Raw genomic sequence first — 22,084 nt, forward strand, 5'->3', positions numbered from 1 at the left:
GAAAAAACTTCTAGATGGCTTCACTCAAAAATGCCCAGGTCATGTGTCTGTCAATTATTAATTATGTGATTTGCATAAATTGTTCATTATCTAAGCCCTGTTGATGAGATGCAAATAGAAATTGTCATCTTTGGCCTGTCTACATCACTGTGTTTTAACTTTGCATTTAGAAATAACTATAGTCACACAGGAAATTACAAAATTAGTACATAGAGACCCGTGAATCCTTTCCCCAACTTTCCCCAATGTTAGTCTACATAATGGTAGTACAGTGTCAAAAACAGAAAACATTAGAATTTGTTGAGAGGACCAAATGAGGTGATGGAAATAAATATTGCATTCATTGTATTTTTATTAGGTTAATTATTCTTAATTTGACAATTCATTATTAAAACCTTACTATATACTAGGTATTGTGCTGGACACTTGGGTTATATTTGTGATCAGAATAAGCCTGACCCTGGCCTTCATGAAGCTTATGTATAGTGGTAAAAAACAGAAAGATGAAACAATTACAATGTTGGGCAGGAAGCTCAATTCGTACATGGGTAAAAAACAGAATACCTAATTGAATCTAGAAGGGAGGATGATATAGTCAGATAGGGCTTCCAAAGATGAATTTTTAAGTCTAGACTCAAATCTGAATGATAAGTTGGAATTGTCCAGGTAGAGAACTAAGAACATATATTCAGATTGAAGGAAGCACATGGGTGAAGTCAAAGAGAAGGAAAAAAATAATCTAGCCTATTTTAGTTTGAATAATAACAATGTATTATATTTGTTTTGCAAAAATGGTTGAGCAGTGGAAGTTTCATATGATTCAATCTAATAATTCTTCATGGCTATGTAAGGGTTGTCATGAAGAAGTTAGCTTAAAAAAAAGAGAGGCCGGGTGCGGTGGCTCAAGCCTGTAATCCCAGCAGTTTGGGAGGCCGAGATGGGCAGATCACGAGGTCAGGAGATCAAGACCATCCTAGCTAACACAGTGAAACCCCGTCTCTACTAAAAATACAAAAAACTAGCCGGGCGAGGTGGCGGGCGCCTGTAGTCCCAGCTACTCGGGAGGTTGAGGCAGGAGAATGAGGAGAATGGCGTGAACCCAGGAGGCGGAGCTTGCAGTGACCTGAGATCCGGCCACTGCACTCCAGCTTGGGTGACAGAGCGAGACTCCGTCTCACCAAAAAAAAAAAAAAAAAAAAAAAAGACTTGGATAAAACAAAACCTAGTTGGCCAGGTTAAGGAGTTTAGAACTTATTCTAAGGGCAAAGGGAACCAGGGATGTGTTTTAAACAGAGGGCATTATAACCAAATTGGCTTTTTGGAAGATTTTTCTGGCTGCCTGTAGAGAAATGAATATGATGGGGCAAATGTGGAGGTGGAGGAGGGGAGACCAAATGGAAATTGTAGCATTAAGCCAGGTAAGATACTACAGCAAGTTAGCTGAGACTGTGGACTAGGGGATAGATGGAAGTAGGCAGACTACTTCAGGGATAAAACTAACTTAATTTGGAGACAGGCTGTATGTATGTATAAAAAGAAAAGCAATAATAAAGGAGATACCAAGGTTTCCAGCTTAAGCAATACCTACATGTACACACATAAATGTACATAGTGGTACAAATCATGAAATGGAAATACAAGCAGAGGAAAAGCTATAGGTGAGTTATGATAGTGAAAACATTTTGTAAACTGTAAAGTGCTATGAAAATGTAAGTTAGAATTATTTTCCTACATGTGGAGTATGTGTAATGCATGCATATAAAATTCTCAAAAGGATTAGAAAAAGAAATGGCCTGCTTTTTGAGAGCAATGTTAGTGCATGGCTTCTACACAGCGTATCATAATTGGTTTGTGGTGCCATTTAGTAATGCCAACACAATTCATTAAGAGAATCAAGAACAAGCAGGTGTTTCCATTAGAGCTTGCTCTAATAAACACACTCACACACACATTCACACATAACATCCAACCTAGGGCAGAGTTAAACTTACTGAGGCACCCAAAGAACCCATTCCAGAAAACTGCAGTAGACAGCATTTTTAACTCAATAACGGAAACTAATCCTAAATGGAAAAGAAACATCACTCAGGAGGTTGGTAATTAAACAGACCATGATGCTTATTATTTCTCACCACAGTCATTTAAATAAACATCAATCAACAGACCCTATACTCTGCTATTGTTTCATGACATAAATGAAATAACTTATGTCATTAGTCTCAAGGTGCCAAAGATCAATTAGATCAAAATGAAATTGCTTTTCATTAAGATGGTTTGTTATTGTGTACTATTGAAGGGCACTCAGTTGATTACAAGTTACTTGAGACTTGGGGACACATCTTGCTTACCTCTGAGTTTCCCAGAGAGTATAGCATGAGGCCTTGCACTTAACAGGCACTCAAGAATATTGCTGAAGTTTAGAAACTTTATTAAAAATGAAACATGCTGAGTTGTACTCAATGTGATTTATTTTCACTCTGATAGTATTGGTGATGATTACTTTTAAAAGTGCTATTGTTGGTAAGGTACTTTGTCAACTTTTCAGGGAAATGTCATTTACTTTAAGTTGGCAAAATGTAATTTATCAAAGGGAAGTAAGGGGAGAAAGGAAAAGCTTTGAGTAAATTCCAAGAAATGCATTTCTTGGAAGTAAGAGGCTTATTAGTGTTACTAATTCATAAAACATGCCTAACACAAAATCTTGACAACATGCATACAATTGGGCTGTTTTTGGAAGTTTCTTTTAAGAATCTATTGCCAGTTCCCTCTTTTAACTCATAGCAAACTGCTAATAAGACTTTTTTGGGGGGAAGTGTGTAGAGGAATACATAACCATCAATAACACATTATTATTATTATTAATTTTTTTTGAGACACGATCTCAAAAAACTGATGCCTAGGCTGGAGTACAGTGGTACAATCACAGCTCACTGCAGCATCGACCTACTGGGCTCAGGTGATTTTCCCATCTCAGCCTCCTAAGTAGCTGGGACTACAGGCACTCGCCACCACACCAGGCTAATATTTTGTACTTTTTTAGAAATGGTGTTTTGCCATGTTACCTGAGCTGGTCTTGAACTCCTGGGCTCAAGCGATCCACCTGCCTCAGCCTCCTAAAGTGTTGGGATTACAGGCAGGAGCCACCGAACCTGGCCTATTAATTTTTATTTGTGGAGAACCACTTTACTCCTCACTTGATGTGACAGGTGGCGCCCATGCTTTCTCCACCTTAGCAGAGGGTGATTTTAAAGAACCATGAGATGAAAGCCTTGCCCTCTCCCTGGCTTGTGGCATTTCAGATGACTTCATATGAGTAGAGATTGAGAAGTTGAACACGACTGTGAGTCTTGTTCCAAGCTCCACCTCACAGCTCACTGGTTGGGTGGCATTACTAGCCTGAGGGCTGAAGAAGCAAGGCAGAGCAGCTTCTGCATCATCTCTGCAGCTGATGAAGGTGTTTTGCCAACACAGTGGTGCTGAAAAGACAACAGCAGCAGACAAACCCAGAGAGTTGGTGCTTGGTCTGGATTTCATATTGCTTTGTAAAATGTGTTTTACATCTTGGTGACATCCTACAATTCCCCTGATCTTTGAGAAAATTAGTCTGTTATTATGAATCGATATAGTTAGATATTCGGCACTAAAATTCCTGATGCTTTTTGGGGGAAAACACCTGTGGTGCTTGCCAATATTTATCACACCAGGAAGCTAGGAGGCCCTGACCCAGAAAAGATCTTTTGAATGTAGATTAGAGACTGCATCCTAGCTAGGGTTATTAAAAGTCCACACACATATTTATTAAAGTTCATATGCTCATTAAAATAAATAAATAACATTTAAAAGTCCATATGCTGTCTGGATAAAGTCTTGGAAACACACAATTGGACTAGGGGAGACGGTCTCTGATAATGGTTAATCTCTCCTACATCTCCTGAGCATGGACCTGTTCCTACTACTTAACTTTGTATAAAGGTTGTTATGGTGATAGAAAGGAAGAACTGGGAGACATTGCCAAGATGTTGCCATTTGAAAGAAGGCCAGACTTAGAGAAACTTTTGCAAATATCTCATGAAGCTGGGATTGATCGTTACTGTGCTGCTTACTCTCAAGGTGTTGACAGGCATTAAAAGGACAGCACTCTTCCAATTTTATAAGCAAGTCTTGCAATTTTATGAGACAGCTGCCTCATTTAATTAATCTGGCGGCTTTAGGGAGGCTACAGCTCTTAGGAATGGTGGAAGTGTCCGATTCTAGGAACAACTGATGCCTACTTACATTATTCAAAATGGCCCTATATAGGAGCTTCCTTGATTCAGTAAACTGAAAGAATATACTCTTTTATTATGCGTTTTATTGGGCACCTTTAATATTTTTCACTTGGAGCAACCAACTAAGAGAGTAAGGTTTCAAGATTGAAGGTTGAAGCTATGGGATAGTGGGAAGGCAGTCAAAGTACGATATTCTACGTTATTTGACAAGGTTCTCCAGTATAAAGAAAAAAGAATCTTTTGCTTAAATTTAGTCTAGAGCCTCTACTATGTGGTCTCATAACCTCAAGGGAGAAGCCAGTTTGCTAGGGAAGAGAAAGAAATGGGAAGTATTCTCACTCGGTTTTTAATATTTTCCATTATGCAGCATCGCACCTGAAATCTCATTGAGTGTGAGCACTAATTGGTTGTAGCATCAGAAAAGTCGGCTGATTCAAGGAAGTGGCATTTGGAGGTCATGTGAATGATTATGTGCTGCTGACTAGTCATCTGAAGAGGTTAAGTGAGAAATATTACCCTTTCACTTGTTTAGAATAGTACATTATAGATTCTGTCTGAGCAAAGAGGAGCAACAAGCTGGTAAACCTGAAATACTCATCCAAAGAAACCGAAGTCGTCAACAATTCTGTGAAAAATGTGGCTATGGTAGGGGTTCCAACTTATTTTTGAAACTATTAATATATCTATTTATGATGAGAAATCATTTTTGTTAAAACTGAGTACAATCAATCAACACATATATCTCTGCAATGAATGTATACAGCTCAGAAATATGCACTAGGATAATGTTTCACCTAAGGGAAATAAACTTGCCAGCACACACACATACACACACACACACACACCTGGCCCTCACAGTGAGAAGAGGCTTTGGTTTCTTGCTCAAACTCCTGCTAACAATGGAAGTTCTGTGGAGTAGTAAAAACTCAAGCAAAAGAAGTCCTAAAGATGACTTCCTTCCATCAACTTGCTCCAGCTTTAGGCTTCTCAAAAGGGTTTAAACAACAACTCCAATAGGAACAATTCATTACTCTAAACTTGTTTCCTTTCAGTAAAAATGGGAATGGAGATTATGCAACATGCTTGATTATTGACATCTTCAGACCATATTGACATCTGTTTATACCATATTGAGTGCTATCCAAGAAAACTGCCCTGTATTTCCTGTTCCACTTCCTAGGTTCATCCAAACTGCCTTCTGGAAATAGCTATCAGCAAAAGTTGTATTTCATAATTGTATTATTGGCTGAATTATTAATTGAAATGAAAACAACATTTTAATGGGCTTAAAAGTAGTTTGGAAATGAGATAAAATGTTCTAAGCAGTGCCTGCCTAGACGCAGACCTAAAGGAAAGCACTCTGACAGTTTGATTATTATGCACATTAGCACAATCGAGTTGGCTCCCAGTTTCTAGAATAACATTCTCCTTTATGCATAAATGTCTCTCCTTGTTGTTTGCTTTTCATTGCGTTTATGTGTGATGCCTCAAAGATAATTCTTTCCTTCTGAGTAATCTCACACATTATGTTACTGCAATACTATTTCCATTGTTGCTTCATAAATGACTTGCTTCTTTTGCACCAGTTGAGGAGAGAGACCCCAAAATCACGATTCAACCCTCCAAAAAAGATCTTTGTAGAGACCAACCAGATCTACACGACCTAATCCGTGTTACCTCTCTGACCTCATTTCCTACTACGTCCTCCCCACGTTGCCCATTCTAGTCCAGTCACACTGGCATCCTTCCTCTATGCCAAACTCCTTGACCACACACCAATACAGGACTTTTGCATTAGCAGTTAGCTCTGATTAGACAAGTCATCCATACTCCCTTGTCTCTTTCAAGTCTCTGCTGAAATGTCAGCTTCTCAAAGAGGCTTACCCTGACACTATTAAATACTGAAACCTGACCCCTGTGACCCGTTTGAACTCTTGTTCCCTTAACTGGCTCTGCTTTTACTTTTATCCCTAGCACTTTTCAGTTACTAACCTAGTAGATTATTTATTTTGTTATTTCTGCCTCCTGTCTAGAATTACACACACACACCCACACCCCCACACACACGGTATACATATGTAAGTATATAAAGTATATGTATATATAAATGATACATAAACGGTACATAATGCATATGGATGACATAAATATATGGTATATATGTATATACATATGTGTGTGTATGTACATGTGTGTCCATAAACATTTGCTAAAGGGTTAATGAAACAGTGGGCTTCTTGGTGCATCTGTTGATTCACTTATTTTCAAAACTTGTATCTATTCCGAAGAATAGATCATTACTTGCCCTTTCCCTCCTTTAGAATTTGTTTATCACTGCTGGCACCAAACACTTGTCTTTTATTGCTGATCCTGATATTTCTCCTTTCTTATGGTATGGTTAGCCCTGCTTTCTTTATTTATTATTAATCAAGTCTTCAAATCTCACTGTCAGTAACTATAGCAAGAAGGATATATCACTGACAGAAAGCAAGATTAAGTCTTGAATGTGTAGAATTGAAGGAAATCCAGGTACTATCTTTTCTGATCTCATTACCCATCAACCAATCAATGGAAATCTCTCCTCACAGGCCTAGAATTCTAACTCACAAGTCACCCAAGCTGGAAAAACTTCAAAGATTTATTTTTTCTTTTGTATGCAAGCCATGCAACTACGATTGACCTGCTAATTAATCCATGGATTTTTGTTGTTGTTGTTGTGCCTTTAATCATTTCCCCTGATAACTGAGTCAGTTTCGAAATACTCATTTTCTGTTCAGACTCACCAAGTAAATGCTACTAGAGTTCCGTAATAATAAAACAACGAAATATATTGACTCCCTGCCAACTTGTTCTCTTTCTCTTCCTTTCCTATGTGTCAGTTGGTGTTACTATGCAGATGGAATACTGAGAGGGGAAGCGAACCACTAGTAAATGAGTAGTTTGTATCGCAGGTGAGGGTGAGAAATGATTCATCGTTTGGGTCAAGAAACAAGTCAGTCCTGCTCTCTCAGAACTGAAGGTTTACCTATCTTTCCAACTTTCCATCATTAATTTTGAATTAACGTGGCAAGAACTGATTGAGACCTTATGCTCAGAGGCCCCTTTTCTGAGAACACGTGGTTGATTCTCCTCTTCCGTTACCAAGTAACACGTGATACACGTTTTATGATGGGGCCATACAGTACCTACTAAAAATGTTGGTAACATACTTACCCTACATAGATTCCATCCTTTGATTTAAAAGATGTTCAATTTCATATACTGCCGAATAGTAACTGAAGTGCTGGCTTCTGTTTCCTGCTGTAAAAAGTGTATGTATAGTGTGCCCTTAAAAGTGTCGGTTCACCTATCTGAACCTCAGTAGGCAGAATGGAAATCTTCAGACCCATTTACTTGCCTCACAGGATGTTGATGAGTTTATGTTTTGTCATGTGCAAGGGGAAATTCACACCAACTGTTATGATTTCCTCTGAAATCACATATGACTTAATTTATTTCTTATCCAGTGACCAAGAAAAAAGAAACTGGGAGGTTAAATGATATAGTTACTCAACCTCTCTAGTTACTGTAATCAAAATGAATAGCTCTCACTTTATCAAGCCAGGATTATGCATCATTAGTAAATAGACTAGAGAAAATTGTGCTTACTGTGTAGTTTTCCTTCATATATGAATTACTTTTATACCAATTCAGATTTCCCACCAACATAGTGAGGCCATCGGAAAGCACAGTCAAGAGTTTGAATCGTGCTTGCATTGAAGCACTACAAGGAAGGAAAGGTCTACTATTTGGCTTTCACCATGAGAACAGAAGAGTCTTCATTAAGATAAAGTTGAGAGGGATTCAATACCTATGACCACAGCAAGTGTGACTGATTTTCTTACAGGAAAAACATTTAATGAGTCCTTTCCTTTCCAAGGCAGTCACTTTATGAAGTACACATATTTATTTCAAATAATACATTCCATGGTCAAATACATTTTTAGGACACCCCACTAAGAATTGCCTTTTTGTCCATTTATAGTGTTTTTGACTTTGATACTGATCACTTCCAAATGTTTATTTTATTCTATAAAACAAAGTTTTATTATCCCTGAACATATTTAAAATAAACATGTCTACAGAAGATTCAGAAAAGAGAGTTCTAGAAATATTTCGAATATGATAGCACAATTGGAATGAGAACACATCCTTTTAGGTAAGCTTATGTTTTCTATACACATATTTTTTTTCCATGAGGCAGTGAATTGTAAGGTTGAATAACAATGGATTTGGAGCCAGACTCATGGTTTAAATCCTTCTGTAGGAATTCACTAGCCATGCTGAAAAGTTATTTAACCCCTCTGGGGTTCAAACTTCTTATTGTTAAAGTGTAGTAAGTATGAAATTCATCTTATAAGTTTATTGGAAAAAAGAAAAGAATTTTATCTATGTAAAATATTTGCATAGAGTCCAGCATGAGGTTAAAACAAAACAACAAGAGTGTGATCTATTTTTGATACTGTTACTACTAAAGTTATTATTTCAAAGACACAGAAAATGGCTTGCAAAGGGTCAACCCTCAAAAGAGGTGAAGGGATCTATGACAAGGGGCTATTTCCTATGTCTCTAAAAAAGTGTCTACTCTTCACCACAGCCAATCTGCCTGTACTTAAACAGTCAAGAACCTCAAGAAAATCACCCGATGGAGACTCACATGATAATACTGTGCAAAGGATTTAGTGGGGGAAGAAAAGCCTGTCTCTTCAGAAATAGCTATGACACTAAACTCTGCTTCAGAGATACTTGATCTTTATTCTCCCTAGAAGCTTAAGGTAAGTGACAGACAGGGCTCTGAACCTGCAGCTGGGTTTTAACACTGTCAGGATATGGTGATTTTATATTAATATGAGTATCTTTCAACAACTCAAGTGGGATAAATTTTTATTCATCCTACCTTCTGACTGCCAGCAGTTGGTGAATACAGAAACAAGACCCTATGCAAAAATACCCCACTTCATGTTCTAGAGAACAAGCCCAAGGAAAGCAAATACATTATCAGATCATTATTACCAGACCTCATGCTAATAAAACAGTGGCTATCGTTTGTTTTTTCAACTAAATATATACCAGTCATCATCAGTGATCTCCCTAATGTCATAATAATGGAAGGATTGTGATAATTTAGAAAGGTGTACAGGACAGAGCTTGTCTTACACTGCTTTATACAAATGCACTATCCTTATATTTCTCATGTTGACATTGACTTGTGAAAAAGGTTATCACCATTGTATTGGGGAACAACTCACCTACATGCTTCTTGTATATAATCCTAGGAGTGAGGTTGGATTAGCTTTGCCTGAGTACTTCGGTTTCCTTACTTATAAAAAGGACATGATTAGCTTCTTATCACATCCAGCGGCTCCCTCATCCTCCTTAAATGTTCTGCCACATATTTTGACCATCTTCTTCCTTTGGTTTATGCATTACTGCATTACCTTTGTTCTCTCATTTCATGAATTATTCTTTCTTTCTTAATCTCAGTAATCACAGTTTTTCTTGCTTCAATGTGACCTTCCTCTGGGGCAACACCACTGACTCTCTGCATCCATTTATTGTTCTCTTATGAAAGGGCTCATATTTTTTTTCTTTGATCATATTTTCTTCTTAAGCAAATTACCTCTAAATCTTTCTCTCCAGCACTTGCTTTTCACAAGGCCTCCAAAACCTACTGGGTAGCTCTTCCTTGATATCTTCACCTCAATTGCATTATATCCATAACCACTTCAACTTGTTTCCCAAGATCAACCCATTCTGGCAAATGCAGAAATTTTTCCAAGTCCACTGGACTTGAAATTTAAGAAAAAACCTGTGATACTTTTATCTACCTCAACCCAATATTTAAATTATCTATTTTTTATTGATATATAACAGTTGCATATATTTTGGTGGTACATCTTTTATTTGATACATATATATGACATATAATGATCAAATTAGGGTAATTGGATATCATTCCTTTCTCTATATTTCTTTTTAATGTCCTGTGCCTTTTGTCACTTTCCTGATTTAATTATCTTTACTTGCATTAATTTTATAGCTGCCTCTTCTATGTATCACTTCCACATTACCTACCTTAAATAGCACTGACATACTTCAAACATTTTTATTTTATTAAGTCACTCTCCTGAACAAGCATTTACAGCATTTATTCTTGTCTTTCAGACTCAAGTACAAAACTCTCACTCTTGCACTTTAGGGCCTGACTGAAATCCTGTAGTCACATTTCCCAAGGGTCCCTGAGAAGACCCACTTGTCTCTGGTTAGTCTGCTCATTTTTGAAGCACATTCCTGCCCATGCACCTTCACTCTGCCCTTTCTCTCACCTGGAATGCCTCATTCTTTTTCTATAGCAAACTAATATTCATCATGAATTTTCTATGCCTCTATCAATTCAGGCTGCCTTTTCTTTTTCAAGAATTTCAGCAATATTTTTACTAGTATTTAGGACATAGTAACTTTACATTAGCGATTAATTTTGTAGATATTATTCCTACAGCAATTCTTCATTCGAGAATGGAGCTAAGCCTTCATCTTACTGTTAACTACAGTGCCTAACTTTGAGCTGGATTTCTAAATGACACATCCCTCAGTTTACTTACAGATTAACACTCACTAAAATATTTTTATTTTAATGTTTTCATTTTAGTGATCCTTTCCATTTAAATGCATCTCTTACAGAGGGAGGAGAGATAATAAAGCAGGCCAGATAGTAAGCGAAAACATGATTGATGTGTGTCTCCGCTCAGGTCTCAATTGTTAATAAGTTATTCTTTATTAATATGGAAGGACATAAGGAAACTATTTCAATTCATTAGGTATCAAATTACATGCTATTAAATTGTAAACTAATTGTGTACAGAAACATTTTAGAAAATGTATATTTAGTACCTTACATAGAGCCTGTTCAGGTTGGGTTCGATATATTCAAGTCTTCATTGTTAGACAAATTACATCCTACATTCTAAAGATACTCGTTCACATAATCTAATATTTGTATCAGTATATTTGGAAAGGTTTTGGAGAACAGATAAGTTGGTTAGCAATATATGAGAGCTAAGAAAATGTCCCAGATGTCAAAAAGATAAAGTGGTAAATTTCCTAAATTTCAGGCCAAGAAGATAGGTAATTTATAGAAAACATTCTAGAAAAAAATATTAAATAGAAGATTTTTAGACATTTGCTTATTAATCCATTCGACAAATATTCATTAATGTGTCTCTATGTTCCTGGAGACGTGGTGGTGACTATGATACAAGATGTCCACTCCAATGGACCTCACACTACAGCAGGATAACAGACAATTTAGAGAGGAATAAACTCTATTCAGGAAAAAAGACAATAAACACCAGGTGTCAATAGGTAAGTCAATAAAGTAATATCAAACCTCAGAAATCAGGCTCTCAAATAGTAAAAGAGAACACTGCTACTACCAGTCCCCTGTGCCAGTGATTTTGCAGATAATTTTACTTTGTATCTTACAATGTCTTGAAAATTAAGATTATATGCAGAAAGCAATAATTATAAAGAAAAATAACATGATATATTAGACTTCATCAAAATTAGAAAGTATGTTTACCAAGACATCATTAAGGAAATGAATAAGCCAGCCACAGACTGGGAGAAAATATTCACATAGCATATAACTGACAAAGGACTAGTTACCAGGATACATAAAGCATATCTATTATTCAGTAAAAACATGGCAACTTATTTGAAAATATGTAGGAAAATGTAGCAGAAATTGATGCATGGATAAAAATATGGCTAAAGAGATGATAAGTAATTTAACATTTTGTAAAATGCTAATTATAGAATTAAGGTGATGAGCATATGGTGTTCACTGTACACTTTTTAAAAGCTTTTTAATATGTGGAAATTTTCATTAAAATGTTGACAAAAAGAATAATAATTATATGAGTTGTTCTAGAAATTCTACTTGGTTTATCTAACAAAAATTTTAAGTGTAGAAGAAAGCAGTTTACAAAACTGTATAATTCTGTGTGTGTGTGTGTGTGTGTGTGCGTGTGTGTGTATCCCGCAGATATAATGGAATGATGGGCAACAAAACTTTTGGAGTGGGCAGAGACAGAGGGAGAGAGGAAGTAATTCTTTTTTTCATATTTGTACTTTCTGGTTGTCCTACATGAATGTGCATTGTTTGTGTATTTTCAAAACAATTAGTCATTTTTGTAATAAAAACGTCCTATATTTGATCTTTTTAAAAAGGGACTAAATATACAGAATCTATCTATTTATTAATTTGAGTAATGGCAGGAACAATGAACAAGTACAAAAAGAAGGAAGAATTGCTTGGCTTTGGTGACTGGCTATAGGAGACTAAATAGATGAACAAATCACAAATAAAAAAGAGAATTGCAATGTCAGGGCTGGGAAAGTAAAATATCTAGGGGACACTGCCTATCTCACCACTTACTCCTCTCTCATCACAATCCAGAATACTTCTTGTATTTTTTTAAATATGACAACTCCTTCCACATTTTAGGGATTCACACATGCTTTCCTGCTGTCTGACGTATGTTTTCTCCTCTCTCTCATCAAATGTTACTCATCTTTTGTGTCTGGAGTTGGTTCCTTCTGGTGGGTTCGTGGTCTCATTGACTTCAAGAATGGAGTTGCAGACCTTCACAGTGAGTATTACGGCTCTTAAAGATGGCACGGACCCAAAGAGTGAGCAGCAGCAAGATTTATTGTGAAGAGTGAAAGAACAAAGCTTCCGCAGTGTGGAAGGGGACCTGAGCAGATTGCTGCTGCTGGCTGGGGTGGCCAACTTTCATTCCCTTATTTGTCACCTCCCATGTTCCATTTTTATCCTATCAGAGTGCCCTTTTTTCAGTCCTCCCTGAGATTGGCTACTTTTAGGATCCTTCTGATTGGTACATTTTACAGAGCTGCTGACTGATGCATTTTACCATCCCCTTGCTAGACACAGAGTGCTAATTGGTGCGTTTTACATTCCTTGCTACAGAGGGCTGGTTGGTGCATTTGATATTCCTCTTGTAAGACAGAAAAGTTCTCCAAGTCCCCCATCTGACCCAGGAAGTCCAGCTGGCTTCACCTCTTACTTTCAAATCTCATTTTCCTACAGAAGAATTCCATAACTTCCCAAACTAAATTACAGATCCCTGTCACACCTTCTCATAGCACATTACATTTTAGTAGCATTTATGGTAATTAGTAACTACACATTTATTTTATGATAATTTGTTTGTTTGTTTGTTTGTTTGAGACGGAGTCTCGCTCTGTCGCCCGGGCTGGAGTGCAGTGGCCGGATCTCAGCTCACTGCAAGCTCCGCCTCCCGGGTTTATGCCATTCTCCTGCCTCAGCCTCCCGAGTAGCTGGGACTACAGGCGCCCGCCACCTCGCCCGGCTAGCTTTTAGTATTTTTTAGTAGAGACGGGGTTTCACTGTGTTAGCCAGGATGGTCTCGAACTCCTGACCTTGTGATCCGCCCGTCTTGGCCTCCCAAAGTGCTGGGATTACAGGCTTGAGCCACCGCGCCCGGCTGATAATTTGTTTATCACCAATCCTCTCTGCTAGAATGGGTACTTGCTTTTCATTGTACCACGAGTGAACAGAATAGAGTCTGGCACATTACAGGGATTCAATAAATATTATTGAATAAGCAAAGTTACTGCATTAGTTTCAGATCTGTTACATTTACAGCAACAGAAGAAAGTAAAGATGGTAATATTTAGCAGGACTCTGCACACCTGTACCTGCAGACAGTAAGAACAAATGGAATTAGAAGTACAGTTTTGAAATGAAATAGTTAGAAGGTATTTGGTGACATAAGAATGAATGAGTCCTTCAAAGGAAGATAGAAAGAAAGAAAAGGGCAGATAACTGAAGATCAAGCCTATCAAGTTAATTTTTTACATCATTTCCCTTTGTCTTCTTTTATCTTATTTTGTTTGAGTCTTTCTATCTTGTTCTTGTACTGGAAACAAGATGTCAGCTTAACTAGCTCAAAATTAACTACAGCCTTAAGCATGTGAAGTGATGATAGTCTCCAGGACAAGCTTGCTGTTTCAAATCTTGGCAGTTTGGACTTGGCTTCCAGCTTCTCTACTTTTCTGCATGGCTGGGAAAGATAGACAGCAAATTTAGGAGCAGATTCTTCGATAGCACTGTTCCAATATCAAAGAAATGCCAGGAACTCACAGGGTTTCCTTCTTTCACAGCCAGTAGATTCATTATTCTGTTTATGATTTATTCAGTAAGTATTTATTAAATGCCTACTATGAACCTAATACTAGGCTATGTAATAAATGTGTCTGCCCTAATGGAGCTCATGATCGGGTAAGGCAAGAGACAACACATATATAACAAACAAATATTCAATGACCAATTTGAAGATGCCATAATGGGAAGCAGATGGGGATTGGACATTGCAACAAGATATGGGGTAGTCATGTTGGCTCCTATGAGAAGATAACAACTAAGTCAAAACCTTAAAAGATGAGCAGAGTCAACCTGTGAAGAGAGATGAAAAGAATTTCAGGTAGAGGCAGCAGCATGTGAAAGGCCTGAGGCAGAAAATAAGATCTTTGAGGACCTAAAGGCCTCTCAGTAAATCTGGAGCAGAGTGGATAAGAGGAAGAGCTAGATTTGCCAGGGAGGAAGGGTCCCATCATGCAGAGCTTCATGGCTGTGGGCAGGACTTTGGATGTTAGAAGGTTTATTAAGAAATCACTGATATTTAAGCACAGACGTAACACAATTCCAGGGAGCAACCTCAAATATGCTAATACTAGACTTCCAAGTTGACGGTCCCTACATTTTTCTCCTGGTTGGTTCATTTTCATTTTCATTTTGTTTTGTTTTGTTTTTATTAATTAGGCACTCTGAGTCTGCTGCAGGCTTGTGCCTCACATGTACACAAAGCCACGGTCTTAATTACAAGTTAGATAACTAATCAAACAACTCTTTAAAGGGAAAAAAAGCTTAACAAAATTTGAACCATGTGGTCATGATCAAATAAAAAATAACATGTCAGCACTTAGTAGTCGTTTTGAAGAGCCATCTTAAAGAAAAAATAAACTGTGACTTATGACCACTGGTGGCAGAAAGGCTACAGACTTTGTATGTGCAGAGTGGGAGAGGCATAAGATATTACCTTGGTTTTGACATATTACCAACAGAAAACGCTATTAAATACCCGAATGAGTTTCCTAGAACTTCTACCTGAGTGTCTTAGAAATTCGATACTCATTTGTCTGGAGTAATTGTGGAGTTCCATGTCTAAGGTAAAAGAGATGGACTGGATTTTTTTTTCAAGATTTTCCTGAGATGAAAAAGCTGTGAGTTCCCAAGAGTCTCTCATAAATAACAAACTGTACGGTAAAGAGAGATCAGAATTTGGCAATTAGTAGGTGTTCAATAGATGTTAACTGGTTTCTTAGTCATGAGTAAAATGATGAATATAGTATTTCTGGGGAGAGGAATATTGTCTGTTAATATCTGAATAATGGTGAGAATCAGATATTTAACAATTACCACCATACATAAGAAACATTCCAGGTAATACTGTGAAACATTCTCAGCAGCCGTGAGTCAGTCAAATGGAAGTTAATGTGTTTTGAAGAACACATCACGGGTGAGAGATGTGGGCATCAGAGTCAGACGAAGCAGCAGTTAGCAGGAGGCAGCCAGTACGAGAGAAGGCCAGCCACAATATGGAAGCAATTGATAGTTAAGGGTAAGTCCCGCCAAGTCAATGGTGAAAGCCATGAAAAAGCCAGCCGAAGTCAAAGATGGAGCCCACGGTGGCAAAAGCCCCCTTGGAAGGAATCTGCTACTAGCACAGACAATAAATTGCCAGTCAAGCAGGGGATGGCTCAATGGAAAACATCTAAATCTGGGCAGGCCAGCCCACTGGCAGCAAGGCAAGCCAGTCAATGGGGTAGTCGCAGTGGATCCAAAGGCAGAATCAGTACATCCAGGGGAACATGAGATGGGCAATATCTGAGGCATGGGTTTAACTGAAGCTCCCCACCTGGCAAGGGCAATGCATTTGATTAGAACAGGAGAGTGGAGGATGGAAGCCAAGAGATGTGATTTGAGCTGTGCCAAGTGAGCAGAATGGTCTCTGAGGAAATATCAGCTTCCTACCAACTAGGAGGCTTCTGGCAGTGTGAGAGCTGCACACAAACTGCCAAGTGTGGCAGGGCAAGGATCATGGCAGCAGGCATGTAGGATGCACAGAGGGAACTGCTAAGCTACTACATTGAGTGCCAACATACTCCGCTGGCATCCTGCAGCCCCGCATCCAAGCACAGCCTGAAAAACTGGAAGAGCACTGAATGAGGAGGCAGAAGTTGAGGTTTAAACTCTAGTTCTGCACTAACTATACCACCTTATATTAAAACTCTGCTTTGCTTTTGATAGTTCATTCCTTCTCATCACCCAGAAACTACAGGTCTCCCTCTCCAAACCAAATTCCTGAGACTGGAGCCCTGACCTGAGACTGGAGGTGATCCAAATGCTGACAGTCATCCTTATTGCCCCTATCCCACTCTGCATTTCCTGGTTGGATAAACATCTAAGAAAATGCTGTTTTTTTCTTCATCCATGCATGCTTCTCCATCTGCTTTTCAGTCTATGCTCTCACTTACTGTGTCTGAAAGCCTGGACTAGGTCAGGTGCATTGGCTCATGCCTGTAGTCCTAGCACTTTGGGAAGCTGAGGCAGGTGGATCACCTGAGGTCAGGAGATGGAGACCAGCCTGGCCAACATGGTGAAACCCCATCTCTACTAAAAATACAAAAAAAAAAAAAAAAAAAAAATAGCCAGGTGTGACGGCACACACCAGTAATCCCAGCTACTCAGGAGACTGAGGCAGGAGAATTGCTTGAACCCGGGAGGTGGAGGTTGCAGTGAGTCAAGATCACACCACTGCACTCCAGTCTGGGTGGCAGAGTGAGACTCCACCTCAATAAAATAAAATAAAATAAAATGAAAGCCTGGACTACTATCTATCACCTGCAGCCAGAACATCCTTTCCCAGAACTTATATCACTTCTGTGAGCACGAGAAGCTCTGGGTTGTGGTTATTCCAATTTGGTCCATTTATTAAATGAAAGCTATCTGTGCCATAGGCACAAGACAGAGTTGCTTTCAAATTCTCCACTCAAACTTCTCTACCAGGAAGCCTAAAACTAAAACTGAGCATAAGCAAAACAATAGTTGGAAAAATAAAATTGTATCCCATTATCTGGGCATATTATTGTTTCAAATGTCCACTTGTCCTTTCAAGGCCAAATGCTATCAGGACAGAGGTCACCTTTTCCTTTACATTCGTGATAATGTAAGAAATGCTCATGATAAGATGATTATCCTTAAAATACTCACAGCAAAGCTGAAATTACTCTTGATGAATACAGTTATACATGATTACCTAAGGAAGAACTTTCTAGAGTACAAAAGCTCACTCCTACAGCCACTAGAGGAAGTATCTCCTATAATTCTCCCAAGGCAACCTCTTCTTGTCTCCCCTCTGACTTTCTTTCCTCTTCTCCTCTTCTTTCTCATCCTCTTTTTCTCTCTTTCCTACACAAAATACTCTGCTCATATGCCACATAAATTGTGTTTCATTCAAGACTGTAGCTGGAGAAGGAATTATTTTTGTATTCAGTGCCTGTCTATGTCCCCTCTGCTTCATCTGTCAATACTGCCGGAACATTAGAGCTAGAGGCTGCATAGGTCTTTGACGGAGCAATTCTCTGAGGAACCTAGGGAAACTCTAGAATAAAAATGAAATACAGTGTGGCCAAATTTACAAATAGATACCCATGTGGGAACATTGTTTATGAAATCTTAACATTCAATTGATCCAAACCAGTGAGGGTTGTCCTAATGTCATGCAAAATTATTGGATCAGTGTATTACAATCTCGTTTGTATCCCTTGATTAGATAGATAAGCTACCATGAATCAGACCAACCACAATTTAAACATTAGCCGGTAGGGCAACAGTCATATGGACAAATTTCAGGTATCAAGAACAGAAAGGGAAGTGCCACAGTGAAAACAGAAATGGATTGTGGGGAGATGAGAAGATTGCAGTCTAGAACAGCAGAGACACTTGATCACACTTTTCATCTTTTATCCTCTACACTACTTAGCTCTTATGAGCTATCAACACCATTAGTTAAGAGACAGAGGCTGGCGCGGTGGCTCAGGCCTGTAATCCTAGTACTTTAGGAGGCCGAGGCGGGCGGATCACGAGGTCAGGAGATCGAGATCATCCTGGCTAACACAGTGAAACCCCATCTCTACTAAAAATACAAAAAAATAATTAGCCAGGCGTGGTGGCGGGCGCCTGTAGTCCCAGCTACTCGGAAGAATGGCGTGAACCCAGGAGGCGGAGTTTGCAGTGAGCAGAGATTGCGCCACTGCACTCCAACCTGGGCGACAGAGGGGGACTCCGTCTCAAAAAAAAAAAAAAAAAAAAAAAAACCGAAAAAAGAGAGCTTCGGGATAGCATTCTTTTTTTTTTTTTTTTTTTTTTTTTTTGAGACGGAGTCTCGCTCTGTCACCCAGGCTGGAGTGCTGTGGCCGGATCTCAGCTCACTGCAAGCTCCGCCTCCCGGGTTCACGCCATTCTCCTGCCTCAGCCTCCCGGGTAGCTGGGACTACAGGCGCTGCCACCTCGCCCGGCTAGTTTTTTGTAGTTTTTAGTAGAGACGGGGTTTCACAGTGTTAGCCAGGATGGTCTTGATCTCCTGACCTTGTGATCCGCCCGTCTCGGCCTCCCAAAGTACTGGGATTACAGGCTTGAGCCACCGCGCCCGGCCATTCTTAAGTTCTGCGCTGACATCTCTGAGAACTTAGGTAACACGAATTATTTTCGGGTTTGCTTCATGATATTTCTAACAACAAACTACAAACCATGAGGCAGGATACTGAGTTTCTAAAAGATCTGTTGTAAGATTCATATGAATACTATCCATTACTAATATTATTGTATTAGTCTGTTCTCACGATGTCAATAAAGACATACCTGAGACTGAATAATTTATAAAGGAAAGAGGTTGAATGGACTCACAGTTCCACATGGCTAGGGAAGCCTCAGGATCATGGAGGAAAGCAAAGAAGAAGCAAAGGCATGTTTTACATGGCAGCAGGTAAGAGAGCTTGTGCAGGGGAGCTCCCATTTATAAAACCATCAGATCTCATGAGACTTATTCACTACCACGAGAACAGTATGGGAGAACTTCCCCCATGATTCAGTTACCTGGCCCTGCCCTTGACACATGGGGATTATTACAATTCAAGGTGAGATTTGGGTGGGGACACAGCCAAACCGTAGCAATCATGTATATTAAAATACTATTATTCTCTATCGCAACCTTGTGATTTCCCAAAACCATGTCACAACTAATCTCTTATTCTAGGACCAGGCAAGGACCTGCTCCTGTTCCGACTTTATTTCTAATACCAACCCATCCCAGCTCTATCTTAGCAAGTGTCTGACTGTTTACACAGCACCAGAGCAAATAATAATGACAATAATTGCTTGACTACTAGGCTGTCCAGAACAAAATTTGAGGTGAGAGTATCAGGAAGCCCCAGGACTTGTCTTTTCTTTTGTACTGACTTGCAAGAGTCAAAACTGCACAGTGTAGCTTTGGCTATTGAGAATATTGGGGAGTGGACAGATGTTGATGTGGTTGAATGAAAATGAGTGAAGAAGTAAAAGGACTCTGAAAGTAATTAATTGAAGGAAATAATATGTGCACCTGCTTTGAAAAAGTGAAATATATATGATGTATTTACATACATGCATTTTGTTTTAAGACAGTACCCTGCTTAAACTCTTTCATGACTTCCATCTCTAAAACATTAAGTCAATATTCTTTAAAATGTTTTTTTTTTTCTGATTAGGCTTTCCATGATCTGGATCCAGCTATTTGCCCAGAGTTAAGAGTGTTCTCAAACGTCCCTCAAGCTTGAGCCCTACACATGTCTGATCTGGCCATATTCTTCTTCATATAGTTCCTCAAATAGACCATAATTTATTCTCTCTGGTCATTTCTCTCTGGAATATCTGCCCAAAGCTTCTTCTTCTATTGACTACCTCCTACTCATGCTTTTAAATTCTACTTAAAGACCATTTCTGTGATCTCCCTGTATACTGCAATATTTTCTATCTGCTCACTATGCCCTTAGTGTTTCTCCATCATAGCACTAATAGCTGTTGCCAGATCAATGCCTGTGCCCTTCTGGGGAATAAAGGAAAGATGATGTCTGTTCTATGGACCTCTGTGCCAGCTTGCTATTTTGCAATATTCTTATTAGAGAATAGAGGCAGTTCTCCCATCCATGCTTTGAATGACTCAAAGAAAATACCCATTGCCTGTGCTCAGTAAAAACAATCTAGTTTAGAAAAGTAGGATTTGGGCCACCATGACTGTTGGAGCAGCCAGTATGTTTGTGTCTATAGAGCTTGATATAGACAGACCTGCTTTTGTCCATTCCTCTTGGGATTTGAGTAAAGGTTATATATTGCTTGGATTTTTGAAACTAAAGAAACTCTATAGTCAGAAAGTTGAGAAACCAGGGCAGGAATAACCAGATTATTATTTAAACTTATCTTGAATAGAGAATAAAGGGCACTTTGTTAAAAATACCCTTGTGATTGAATTCTGCCTCTCATCTCTGAATGTTTGTTCACTGTGATTAAAAATAACTAATTAATGAATTAGAGTGAAGAAAGAGAAAAGGGTATTCCCCATTCTAACGAATTTCTTAAAACAGCCTAGTATCTAACATAGCGTTTGGCACATAATAGGCTCAGTAAATATTGGTTGATTGAATGAATGTTGAAATGTCATTGGAGAGTATGTCATACAGAATCAAAATTATCAATAAAGTTAAAATACATTTTTCTCTTCTATTATTCTTTTTACCCAATTAGTATTGTCACATTATCAGAAAGGACAGAGATTATTCTGATAATGCTTTTCTTCTTTAAATTTTTTTAAGATCTGTATTATTTTCCACCACAAAGTCAACTGTGGCCATTCATGTTATACAAAACATATGTGTTTTGATTCATTTTTTTTTGCAAAATTCCAAAAATCATTTGATATAATAGGAGCTGATATATGAGATTGATATGATTCCAAATGCCCTTACTGGCTCTGGAAAGTAGAAAAGAGAAACTAAAACATAAGTGACAATCATAGAATAGGCCTTAGCCCTAAAATATCTGAAAGTCCCCACAGTGAAGGACATCTAAACAATACAGCATAATACAATGGACACACACATACAGGATTAGGAAGGATAGGGGAGACTCTGACACTGATTCTCAGAGTGCTTCTTTGGCTTAACTTAATCACCTGCAGAATTAAATCTATACAAATGCAGGTTGGTCTATGTGCAGGGAATGTTTCTTGTCTGTAGAACCTATTGCTATAGGGTCATAACCCTACTCAGAAACGCTTCTGAAACATTTCACCTCAGGACACACTAATCCCTGACATGTCTCACCCTCAGGGATATAGCAATCCTCATCCTGACACTATCCACAAAGAATCACTTTGCATTCTAATATCTACCTCAGACATATCTCATCTGAAGACCCCAAAGAGCTACAGGCCTAAGTCTTCAGTTTGAGAGTGAAGTGTCTCTCCCACCACCATGACCAGTCTGTTTGTTTTACATTCAGTCCATACAACGTTACCTTCAGTACAGCAGATTTACAGACATGGAAACCTAGGTTTAGAATACCACCATGCTTGGGATCC

Source organism: Rhinopithecus roxellana, chromosome 1, assembly GCF_007565055.1.
Source record: "Rhinopithecus roxellana isolate Shanxi Qingling chromosome 1, ASM756505v1, whole genome shotgun sequence".
NCBI lineage: Eukaryota > Metazoa > Chordata > Mammalia > Primates > Cercopithecidae > Rhinopithecus > Rhinopithecus roxellana.